The following is a 13,468-nucleotide window of genomic DNA, read 5'->3' as shown; positions in this document are numbered from 1 at the left end:
GGCTAAAAAGCAGGCCCACAGGAGAAGTAAGAAATGTTTGCTTCTGAGGACTTCCAAATTCTTTTGGTTCAAACTACTCACAGTCTTCAGAGCATTGCCTTTTGAGCCCTAGCAACTCTCATGGGAGAGATTTAGTATAAAATATTTTTTGCCTCTTGGACCAGCTAATAAGAACCTGGGGAATGTAGTAGTAACACTGATAAGGTACTGAGATAGCATTTATTAATTGCTACAAAGCAAACAAAATATACTCTTGATGCCAGAACAGAGTGTGGGATGGGCCGGGTTTGGTTGCGACACAACCAGTACACATTATGGAATGCCAGGGCGTGGCTGCCTGTACTGGATGTGAATGCAGCACCCATCCAGCACACGTGAGATCCAGGAAGGAAGGGGCAGAGCTGGCGGGGGGATTAAGGGGCTGGTCCCCTCACCAGTCAGCTACTCCCACTGGAGAGTTTTGGCTGGGATAGAGACAGACCCGACCAAGCAAGGCTATAACACCTGTGCGCTGCATGTGGACTAGATCAGGGCCGCAGCATCAGCTGGCAGAAGCTGGCACTGGGGACTAATTCTGTCGAGTCAAATCTCAGGACCACCTAAAGAGTGCATAAACCGGGACAGAGAGACCTGAGAGGGAAAAGTGGGTTCCCCCTTCTTGGGTCACTATTCCCGTGGGAGGGCATGAAAATTAGGACGGGGGCTGGGATGGCTAGATAGAGAGGCACTCAACAACATCTGTGAGGGCTGGATGGTTGAGTTGGTTAGATAGAACTAAGCTTTAATACCCATTGACAAGTACCAGAGCCAAATGGGATGGGGGACAGACTGGTCTTCTGCTACACATACTGGCAAACCAGGGTAGGGGGCGGGCTTGGAGGGGGTTATTGTGGGTCGCCCCTACTAGGCTGCAGCTCCCACTGGTTGATGTAAGGGCCGAACCAGACTGGACTGCAACACCCATTGGTTCCAGTGCAACTCGGGACTGAAAACAGAACCAACCCAGCAATTGCAACCACCAGCTGATCGTGGTGATGGACTGTGCCGGGCCCTGTGCTTGCTACAACATGCAAGAAACTAGTCTGGGAATACCTCAAAGTATCTTTGGAGATCTCCCCAATCGAACTGCTGGACTCAGAACTCTAACCAAGAAAAGACAGAAGACAGAACAGGACAATCATTCATCTCAGCTATATGTTGGCAGCAAATTATGGGGCAAACGGAGACTTTATGATGGACCATATCAATTGGTGGATGACCTCATCGAGCGAAACTGGCAGCGATTCATAACTGCAGAACTATTAACACCACTCGAGCACATATCTCAGAGCATGCCCCACATCCGGGACTTAGGGTGGGCGGGAAACCGGGTGGGGCTTCTCCCTCAATATCCCCCTTTACCTCAGATACGTGATGGAAACAATATGGACATAATAGCATTACCCACTTTCCTATCCCCCTAAACCTTTTTTTTTTTTCCTTCTTTTTCCTTTAACTGTAATTAACTATGTAAAGATTGTCAACAACAATACAATAAAAAGAAAAAAAAATTAAAAAAAAAAAGTACAAAGATAATATGGAAGTTTTTCTCTAAGTGGAACTCAAGATATAAAAATTTGGAATTCAAGATGTAAAAATCAATTATGATTGTTAATGAAAATGACAAATTTCTACTATTGACCCTACAAAATAGGCAAATGAAAGCATATAGTACCCTGCCCTTCTTATAATTCTTTCTGAATCAGGAGAATTAATTCTGTAGTTGATGAGACTAAGTCAATTTTGGGAATTTTTATTTTCAAGCCCATTTTCTGTTGTATTCAGTTGCAAATGTTCTATTCCATGAATTTTGTACAGAAGTGCCAAAAATGTTGAGCCTTCTTCATGAATAACTATTTATTTTCAAATTAGCAAAGGTCATAGGATGAAGCAAATCCAACATGGTACAAATTATTGCAAAAGCTCTGCCTAAAGATTTCCAGCCTTGTTTGTGATTGGGATAATCATTTCCACATTTTGGTTCTTCCTGCTAGCAGTAGATTTTTGAGCTTATCTGAATATGCTATTTCAGCTTCAAAATTCTTCTTGGCAGAATAGGCCCAGCCTTTGGAAAAGGGTTGAGCTCCAGCAACACCTTCCTTTGGCCAAGGTGTTTATGATCTTCCAAGTGAATCTCCTTGATGTAAGAACTGGGGCTTGGATTCCCAGCAGGAGCACACCAACTTCCCATTCTATGGGAGACGTCCATGTTGTCTTGTAGACCTCCTGATGATTAACCCACAGGTCCAAGGCCTGGGGCCTGTGAACCTTGCCTCTCAAGAGCCGTTTGTTGGGCCCAGCGCGGTAGTGTAGCAGTTAAAGTCCTTAAAGTCCTCGCCTTGAACATGCGGGGATCCCATATGGGCTCGGATTCTAATCCCGGTGACTCCACTTCCTATCTAGCTCCCTGCTTGTGGCCTGGGAAAGCAGTCAAGAACGGCCCAATGCCTTGGGACCCTGCACCCAAGTGGCAGACCTGGAAGAGGCTCCTGGCTTCAGACTGGTTCTGCTCCAGTCATTGCGGCCGCTTGGGGAGTGAACCATCAGATGGAAGATCTTCCTCTCTGTCTCTGCTCCTCTCTGGATGTCTGACTTTGTAATAAAAGTAAATAAATCTTCAAAAACAAAAGAGGCGTTTGTCCGAGCATGTCCTCTTTGCAGATACTGCCAGGCCAAACAATCCTCTCTTCTAAATTAGCCCAGTTATTGAATCACAGTCAGGAGAAAAACCTTCAAACAGTTTGGGTGAAAAACATACAAAAATCCAATTATTGAAAGTCCCAAGAACATTCCTTTAATTCTTTCATTTTTCTTCACTTTAAAGGGGGACATATTGATGTTTTTAAAAAGCTTATTTATCTGAGAGAGAATTCCTATGTTATGGTTCACTCCCAAGTGCTGGCACTCGCTGGTGCAGGGCCAGACTGAAATTAGGAGCTGGTGCAGGGAACTCAATCCATGACTCCCACACTTGTTTTAGAGACCTAAATAATGCCACATCCTAGAGTGCACATTAGCAGAAAGCTGGAATCAGAAATGGGGGCTGAGAACTAGTCTGAGAATCTTAATTACCAGGCTAAGAATCCACTCCTTGACATTTCAATTTGATCATGTAACTCAGTTTAGGACCTGGTGCTGTGGGCTTAGTGTGTGAAGCTGTGGCCTGTGATTGACCCATTGTGCCAGGGTTTCCTCCATGAAATTTTTGATGTCTCCTCATGCTTCAAGTGGTCTGTTCATCACGTTCCTTTAAAAATAATCCTCCTGCTGCTCCAAAGTTCTGCGGAGCCAGGCAAGGTTTGTAGCAAAGCGTTTTCAGAGAAGGCGCAGCAGAGCGGGTAGCAAGAGCAACCAGGGAACTTGTTCCCTCAGCCTCTGAGGACCTGCTCTGGGACAAAAGCAGCGAACAAAACGAATGATTTCCTTTTAAGGCGTGTTTAATTGAACCATTAACACATAGAGAGGAGCCCAGGAGGCACCTACATGTCCACCTCGCAGCTCACTCCTGGACATGCAAGGCATGTCATAACAGCCTCGTAAAAACACACCCCATTGTCTCATATTCATTAATTTCCATGTTGTCAAGTTGACAAGATGGTTTGATTGAATCAATCCAGAAATGAGTTGGTGCTTTTATCTGTATGCACCATAACTTTCTCATGGGAGTTTTAATGTTCAGAAGGGGACTGCTGACTACATGAAACAAAGCAAAATAGGCATTTCAGCCAGCTCCTTTCAACTTGTCAGGAAGAAAATGAGTAAATAAAAACTCATGCTGCCAGTGGAAAGGAATCTTAGCCTGTGATTCTTTAATCAGCTTCCTCCTCATTAGCTCAAGCCCCACTGTGTAACTGAGGATCAACCCAGTGTGTGTAGTACCAAACGCTAATCACAGTATTACCTGCGTTACCTGGATTCTCTCTCTTCATGCTGCCCACCAGCTATGAGGAGATGCTATGGTCTTCCACCGCACCCTCATTATACAAAAGAGGAAACTGAGGCCAGGTTAGTGCCATCAACTTGCAGAAGGCCACAGAGCTAATGAGTTCAATGTAAGGGAATCTGATGTGATAACTGTGCTCTTCACCACTATGCCGCACTGCCTCTTCCTACACTATCCTTGGAGAGCAACATTTTCTAGCTGGGGCTTGGGCCAAAGGAAATGTTCTGAGACCCTAGAATTCTAGAAAAATGTACAAGTTTGTGTTTGTACCTTCTGTGATAGTATGAAGAAGCATTAATTACATTGATTATCTTGTAATTGAGTGTGAGCTGGTGCTGAACGCAACCCAGGCCATATCATACCAAAATAAGCACCTTTGAAAGTTTTTGAATTATTTGAGGAGGAGAGATAGTAACACACACACACACACACACACACACACAGAGCGAGAGGTGAGGGAGAGGGAAAGAGGAACAGTGGTAGAGAAAGAAGAAGAAGGACAGAGAGAAAAAGAGAGATATCTGCTGGTTGTTTTTCTCTCCAAATGCCAGCAAAATGGCCGGGTTGGGTCAGGCTAAAACTGGGAGCTCACCCAGGTCTACCACATGGGTAGCTGGAACTGTTACTTGAGCCATCGCTGCTGTCTCCCAGAATGCATGTTAGCAGGAAGCCAGAGTTAGGAGACACAGCTGGAACTCAAACTCAGGTACTCCGATGCAGGATGCCAAATACTGAACCCCGAGCATCTTTAAATTCCACTTTCCATGATCTTCTAAAGTAATCTTTGTATTAACAAAACTCCAGATTTTGTACAGATTTCACTCCTATCCCTTTTGTCTTCCAAGGTCCACTCCCAGACACCATGTTGCACGTATCAGTTAACAATTCTGCTAGAAAAAAAAATTTAGTGAGTATTCTAATCAATATTTGATTATATCTATTCAAAAAATCAGTGCATTGCCTTTCTAAGTTTTTAAAGCAATAATTTAACTTTGTATCATTTTAATTTAAAGTTCAAGTCAGTATAACCAAGCCATTTTTTACATAATTTATTACCAAATTTTAGTTCCCATTTAAGAAAATTAACTTTATTCTCTGCCATACTATTTTTAGGTAACTGCAAGGATGGTTAGAGGGGCCTTCTTAAAATTTGCAAAACAACACCAGATGAGCATCCATGAATGAAACAAGCGCAGCTTTGATGCAAATGAAGCAAAATGCAGCTCAAGACCTGCAAATCAGTGGAACGCTGGAATTTGGGTAAGCGCTCTTGGAGACACACAAAATAAATTAGTAAGGAAGAGTTCTGGTGCATTACAGAAGGCTCAGGTTCTGCCCAGACAGTAACACATTGTCAGATGCTAATTATGCTTTGCCTGTTTCTTGTTGCACCAATGTACACCTTTGAACAAGTATGAAGCATTACAGTGAAAACAAAGAGGCCTTCATTTATGTCAGGAGTGTTACCAGAAATGACTCTGCTTTCCTAATTCAAACATAAGTGATCAGCAAGCTAATACTAGCATGTTTGATGGTTAGATTTCTAAAAGGTCCCACGTAGATACCTTCATCCTATTAAAAAGTTAAAGACTTACTCTTGACTTCAAAAATAGCCTGCCATTAAAGATTGTGGTACTGATAGAATTTTCCACTAGCAAGCTGAGGGATCTTTTGATATTTTAACACGATCACATTATGATTTTCAGACCATGTTGTTCCCTGAAGAAGTTGCTTTTATTTTATTAACATTTGTGTTTTCTTCTAAATGCAGTAATTTTAAAATTTATAAATTTATTTTAAACATATTTTTTATTTTAAAGATTTATTTATTAATTTGAAAGACAGAATTACAGGGAGAAGGAGGGAGATTTCACTCACAGGAGATTTCAGTGTCACAGAGGGAAGCCTAACCTCTTAGGCCGCCTCACTGGTCCAGTCCATTGTCATTATCGAACCAAATAATGACAGATGTACAAGAATGCTTTAAAAAGTCTGGGGAAAATGAAATTCAAAGATAAGTTTATTTTGGTGCAAAATTTGTGCAAGTGATGTATAGCTTTTTTTAAAAAAAATTTATAATACAGTTCCATAAACTATGGGTTTTCCTTACCCCGTTCCCAAATCCCTTTTCCCAACACTGATTTCCCCTATATTATCACAATAGCATACAACTTCGTAAACAGTCACAAATCCATCATTCTGCTACTGACATTGTAGGTATGGACAATAGCAGAAAGTCCAGCATCCTATTGTCAATGTATATTTAACAGTTTCATTGGAGTGCATCTTTGATTTGGAAGTAGAGATGCATTTTAAACATATTCTATGGTATTGTTTAAAGATCAATGCTATTAAAAAAAAAGATCAATGCTATTGTAGAATCCATGGTCACCAAGGAAAAGAATAAGTGAACTTCTAGAAAGAGTTCCCTATATTTCACCAATGTCACTTTTAGAATGATATAAAATGAATATGTAGTTTATTTTTGTGAAAAAGCATTCTAAAGTTTTGTTCAATGTGAACTGTTTTTTGATATTTTAAAGATTCATTTATTTTTATTGGAATGGCAGATTCAGAGAGAGGAGAGACAGAAAGATTTGTCTGCTGGTTCACTCTCCTAGTGGCCACAATGGCCAAAACTGAGCTTAATCCAAAGCCAAGAACTGGGAGGTTCTTCCAGGTCTCCCACATGGGTGCAAGGCTTTGGGTTATCCACCACTACTTTCCCAGGCCACAAGCAGGGAGCTGGATGGGAAATGGAACTGCTAGGACAAGAACCAGTGTCCATATGGGATTCTGGTGCTTGCAAGGGGAGGATTAGCTGCTGAGCTATCATGCTGGGCCCTCAATATGAAAATTCTTAATGTCCAGGAAGGTGAATACTTTCCAAAATTCGGAGTCTCCCCCCTCCTCCTCTTTTTCTTTTAAAGATTCATTTATTTTTATATTCATTTATTTTTATTGGAAATTCAGATCTACAGAGAGGAGAGACAGAAAGATCTTCCATCCACTGGTTCACTCCCCAAGTGGCCACAATGGCCAGAGCTGAGCTGATCTGAAGCCAGGAGCCTCTTCCAGGTCTCCCACATTGCTGTGTGGTCCCAAAGCTCTGGGTCAACTTCCACTAACTTCCCACACCACAAGCAGGAAACTGGAAGGGAAGTGGAGCAGCCGGATATGAACCTGCACCCATATCAGATCCTGGCGCTTGCAAGGTGAGGACTTTAGCCACTAGGTTGCTGCACCAGGCCCTCTCCTTTTCTTCCTTATCTATTCATACTGAATGCGGCAGTTAGTGACACAGAATTACTGTGTGACACACAATAATGGCATAGATTGAATGACTCCCCTCACAGGTTGGCCCCTCAGGAGGTAATTGAAGTTAAATAGAGGGTGCGACCCTCGCTGCACAGGACTGGTATCCTCAGGAGGAGGAGGAACAGTTACCAGAGATCTTTCCTTTGTGCTTGCATAAAGACCAAGTGAGGACACAGTGAGTAGGCACCATGTGCGATCTAGGATTGGAGGCTTTGCCTGAAACTAACCCCGACAGCACCTTTATCTTGGGCTTCTAGAAATCTGAGAAATTAACAACTTGTGTTGTTTCAGCCTGGGACAGTCTGTAATGGTAGTCTGGTCAGCTGATACAATAGGCGTTTATTGCTCAATAGTCTGTACAGTTCAGCTAAAATGACCTGCCTGCTGATGTTGACTGTGTTCATTCGTATACATGGCAGGTGGGATGCGAGTCAGCTGTGAGTCTAGGCTGGCTCTGGTTGGGGCCACTCAGCTCTTCTCCATGTTGCTCCCTTGGGATAATGTGCTGGCTGTGTCTAACCTTCTCATGGCAGGCATAGAAGCAGAACACAGCAGGCCCAGGTTTTGAGGTCTCATCTCACATCACATCCACTATTATCCCTTTGGCCAAAACAATTTGAATGCCACAACCAAGAATCAAGACCTAGAAAAACATACCTGCCTGCTGATGGCAGGAATAGCAGAGTAACACAGTAGAAGGCACAGCCACAGAGGGGAGCTGAAGGATCTGTACGGTTCAATGGTTCAACCATCTTGTAACAGGGGCTTATTTACTGACAGCACTGGAAATTCAGTAGAACCTGCACGGATACGGGATATGCACAGAAACTTTCCAAATTCTTAAATTTGCAAAATATAGTACCTACTTTCTGTCAACGCACTTAGGAAAAATGTTACTGAGACACATAAACCCTCTTCTATAGAGCCACACTAGTGGGAGTTGGAGAAAAGGTTTATCTGTGATGAGAAATTTTTCGTAACTTTCTACAAAGGATTCAACAGCAACTCAGAACTTATATAAATTTTTGCAGTCTTATTCATTGGATGAAAAATTTTGTACCAGCTAGAATTATCATTGGATCATTTTGCTATATATATGAGCACATTCTTAGATCTAAACCAACATGAAATGCTATATTACGCTGATTTATTCATAAATTCTATTTTCATGCTAAGATTGATCATTTAATTAAATTTTCTATTTGATCTCTTTATGACTAGCATCAGCCTCTACATTTATTTCTGAGGTTATTGTTAACACACACAGTTTCTATTTTCCGAGAATTATAATACACATGAGATGCATAGAGAATAGAAACCTGATAAGAACATGATGATGATTGGTCAGCAAGGCACAGCCATGAAGTGGTTTTGAAAATAGTTTTCCATCTGCCTCTTGGAAATGTGGCATATTGACCCAGTTCATGGAACTCTGAGTTCATTTGCAACCATCAAAATTCTGAAAATTAAATTCACATATGCCAAGAATTTTCTGAGCCTTTCCAACTCGAATCATTTAGAAATAAGCGTTGTTGTCTGTGTTTCTTGGCAATGTGCAGAAGCTAAAGATCGACTGTGTCCAAGCACCTTGTGTTTTAATTGTACTGATAGTTTTCAGTGCACTCTGCGTTTATTTTCTCCTTTTTTTTTTCTCAGAGCAGTTTCACCAAAAAAGAAAGCGTGCTTCATTTTTCTTTGTAGTTAGTAGGACAGGAACCATGATTTTACAATTTAGGCTCAGAGCGCTTAATTGAATCACACACAAAACGTTGATGACATGTTTCCCTGGCCTCTGAATCCAGGCTCTTTCCCTTTATGACTTCAAGCCTTGGTCCAGAAAACAGTTTATTTTGGATGTGGGAATGGCAGGAGGCAGCTTCCAAACCACAACACAGAGCTACATGCAACTCATAGGAAGGGTTCAATCTGAGTAATAAGACATATTTATTTTCATTATGCCTATTTAGTTTTTTTTCTTTTGAACGATGTTGTTATGTGGCAAGACTTCAAGAAGTGTTCTAAAGAAATAGGACAGGAATCTAGTTCTTAAATAAGCTTTTGGCTATCACAGTTATTTTTTTAGAGTGGACAATTCTAGAAAAAAATCGGAATCTTGTCTTTATTCTAGTTCAAATGCAAGTAATTTGGCACAGAGAAGCAGAGGGAGATGAAGATAATGAAAAAAACAAAACTTCACAGAGTGTTCAGAATGATTTCTAAGCTGACAATCTGCTGTGAGCGAGAATGACCTCTATTGTAATATTGGTACAAAGATCCAGTTGAGAAAATGTTGGTTTAATACTACAGTGTAGAATCTACATTACCCTGGTGGCATTCTTTGATTTCTTTTTCATTCAGTGGGATCCAGTCCAAGATTATACACTGCTTTCAGTTGTCATGGTTCCTTAATCTTTAGGACCTTCCCCACCTTACTGCTCCTGCCCTTCCCTCCCGTGACTTTAGCATTTTTGAGATACTGGCTAGATTTTTTTTTTCTTATAAGAAAATCCTCCAACTTGGCTGTGTTGATATTTCCAGGTCAGATTCAGGTGATACAGTTGTGACAGAAGTAGTACATAGTGACGTGATCCTTTTTAATTAGTGCCTCACAAAAGAAGGCAGGCAACATAGTTTGTTCCATGACTAATAATACTAACAGAACACTTGGTTCTATGTCTATTGGATTTATCCAGAATAAGTTACCAATATTATCTTCGTAATGAAAAAAGGAACCTGTGTTGAGATGTCAGGTGGTATAAATGTCCTGTTCCCCATGAAGCTTCCACTCAGTAGTGTTAGCATTGATGAATTTCAACTGTCAGTTACTATCATGATGACCGTATAATGGTGATTTTCTTATGTCTTCATTCAAAAAATAAACATATTCTCTTATGTTATAAATTAGGAGTCAATTTTGTTACCCATTTTAGCAGTAAGATGTAAGAAACATGCAATCTAATTTCCTTCTTTACTTTGATACTATCATATTACTACTACCTGTTACTGCTAGTTACTGTGTATTAGCATTGAGATACCATGTCTTCTTTGGTTCTCTTGATTCCAAAGCAATAGTTGCTGTTACTGTTTTTATTTTCTAGAGGAGAGTGAGGGTCAGAGGTGTTAAATAAATTGTCCCCAGAGTGTCATAGTTTGTCCTCAGGAATTGCTTCTACATCACCCAAAACAACTGGCTATGCTTGAAATCTGACCTTCAACATTCATGTGCTGGAAGCTTAATCCCCACTGCAAGAGTGTGGAGGGGCAGGACCTCTAAGACGTGATTAGGTGCAATTCTCATGAATGGATTAATGCTGTGCATGCCATCAATGTTTCTTATCGCTTGAGTGGATATGTCCTAAAAGGAATTTAATTTTTTTTTCAATGTGTTCTCTCATCCTATCATCTTCTGCTATTGGGTGACCTGAAAAGAAGCCCCTCACCAGATGCCAGCATGTTGATATTAGTCTTCCTAGTCTTCAGAACGATGAGGAATGCATGTTGGTTTTTCTTTACAGATTGCCCGGTTGGTGGTATTCTGTTATAGTAAGGCAAAGCACAGACCTGATCTACACTGGGAATGTGACAACTGCTTTTTTCTTTCATCCCCAAAGCCAGCTGCTGAGTCAATTAAAAAAAAAAAAATTCTTCCTATCAGGTCCAGTGCAGTAGCCTAGTGGCTAAATCCTTACCTTGCATTCACTGGGATCCCATAGGGTGTTGGTTCATGTCCCAGCTGCACCACTTCCCATTCAGCTCCCTACTTGTGGTCTGGGAAATCAGTAGATGGATGGTTCAAGGCCTTGGGACCCTGCACCTGCGTGGGAAACCCAGAATAAGCTCCTGGGTCCTGGCTTTGGATAGGCTCAGCTCCTGCCATTACGGCCACTTGGGAGGTGAACCAGTGGACAGAAAATCTTTCTTTCTGTATCTCCTTTCTGTATATTTGCCTTTACAATAAAAAAGAATTCTTTAAAAAATTCTTCCCATCTATTCCCATCAATATAGCTATCTAAGACTCATTTCTGCAATACAGAGTTGAAATAGATGAGCTGTTTAAAATACATTCTATCCTCAGCAGATCTTCAAGAAATTCTTTAACCCTAGACTACCTACCTCATTTGTCATGTTAAATGCTTGAATATTAAAATACATGATCTTTTTTGCAAGATTTTTTTTTTTAATAGGGACTGACATTGGACAGTGGTTTAAGCTACCACTTGTGACGTCAGCATCCTACATCAGGTTGCCAGTTCAAGTCCAGGCTGCATCTATTCCAATCCAGTGTCCTGATGATACATACCCCAGGAAAGCAGCAAGTGTTTGCCCAAGTGCTAGGGTCCTTGGCACCTATGTGGGAAACCTAGATGCAGTTCCTGCCTCTTGATTTGACCTGAACTTTTGGGGAGAAAAACAGCAGGTGGAAGAGCCCCCTGTCTTGCTGTCTTTTCAGCTCTGTCACTCTGCTTTTCCAGCAAATAAATCAATTTAAAAATTTTATTTATTTTTATTAGAAAAGCAGATCTTTTTACAGTGAGAAGGAGGGACAGAAAGATCCTTCATCTGCTAGCTCATTCCCCAAATGGCTATAGTGACTGGAGTTGAGCTAGTCCAAAGCCAGGAGTCAGGAGGTTTTTCCCAGTCTTCCATATGGGTGCAAAGTCCTAAGGCCTTGGGCAATTCTCTGCTGATTTCCCAACATAAGCAGGGAGCTGGATGGGAAATGGAACAGTTGTGACATGAACTGGTGCCCATGTGAGATCCTGGAGCCTGCAAATTGAAGATATTAGTCATGGAACGATCGTGCCAGGCTCAAATAAATAAGGTCTTTTAAAAAGTATTTTTATAGGCATTAAAATTTTTAAATTTTATTTGAAAGGCAGTGTTACAGAAAGAGAGGGAGAGACAGAGAGATCTTCCATCGATTGATTCACTCTCCAAATGACTGAGCCAAAGCCAGGAGCCATAGACTTCTTCTGGGTCTCCCATACGGGTGCTGGACCAGAGTACTTGAGCCATCCTCTGCTGCTTTCCCAAGACATAAGCATGAAGTTGGATCAGAAGTGGAGCAGCCAGGACATGAACTGGCACTCATATGGGATGCCAGCATCGCAGGATTGGATTTTTATAGGCATTAAAAAAAAAAAAAAACATTTATGTGGCATAAAAGGCTAAGCTGCTGCCTGTGACGCTCCCATAGGAGCGCCAATCTGAGTCACAGCTAATCCACTTTTGACTCAGCTCCCAAATGCTCCTGGAAAAACAATGGAAGATAGTTAAAATCCTTGGGCACCTGCACTGTTGTGGAAGGACTAGATGAAACACCTGGCTTGTTAAGACTGTTGGGGAGTGAACCAGCGGATAGAAGATCCATTCTCCTTCTGTCTCTCTGGCTTTCAAATAAATAAGCTTAAAAAAAAAAGATTTGAAAGGCAGAGATGCAAAGAGTGAGGGAGAGATAGAAACACACACGCACCTTTATAAAGCTCTTCCATCTGCAGATTCATTCCCCAGATGGCTGCTAACTCCGGGCTGAATCAGGTGGAAGCCAGGAGCTGGAAGGTTCTTCTGGGTATCTGTGTGAGTGCCAGGGACAAAAACAATTTGGTCACCTTCTGCTGCTTTCCAAGGCCATCAGAAGGGAGCTGGGTCAAATTTGAAGAAGCCAGGATACGAACGGGCACCCGTTTGGGGTGCAGGTGTTGCCTCATGCTGCTATACTACAAGGACGCTTTACTAATGCATGGAATCATCATGTCTTACAAAATTGCTAAATTAGACCTGTGGACTGCTAAAACATTGAACAACGTGAATGGTTCTTGTAATTCTGTTTTACTATATTTGTTCTGATTGTATTTATTAAATGCAATTTTAGGTTTATGGAAGCTGTTGATTAAAAACCTGGGTTTAGGCCTGGTGTGGTGGCCTAGCGGCTAAAGTCCTTGGCTTGCATGTGCTGGGATCCCATATGGTCACTGGTTTGTGTGACCCTGTGGCCCTGCTTCCCATTCAGCTCCCTGCTTGTACCCTGGGAAAGCAGTTGAGGACCACCCAGGGCCTTGGGATCCAGTGCCCATGTGGGAGACCCGGAAGAAGCTCCTGGCTCCTGGCTTCAGATCAGCTTAGCTCAACATTGCGGCTACTTGGGGAGTGAATCAATATACGGAGGAA

This window comes from Ochotona princeps, chromosome 8, assembly GCF_030435755.1.
Source record: "Ochotona princeps isolate mOchPri1 chromosome 8, mOchPri1.hap1, whole genome shotgun sequence".
Classification (NCBI taxonomy): domain Eukaryota; kingdom Metazoa; phylum Chordata; class Mammalia; order Lagomorpha; family Ochotonidae; genus Ochotona; species Ochotona princeps.
Note: the sequence above shows the minus strand (reverse complement) of the source record.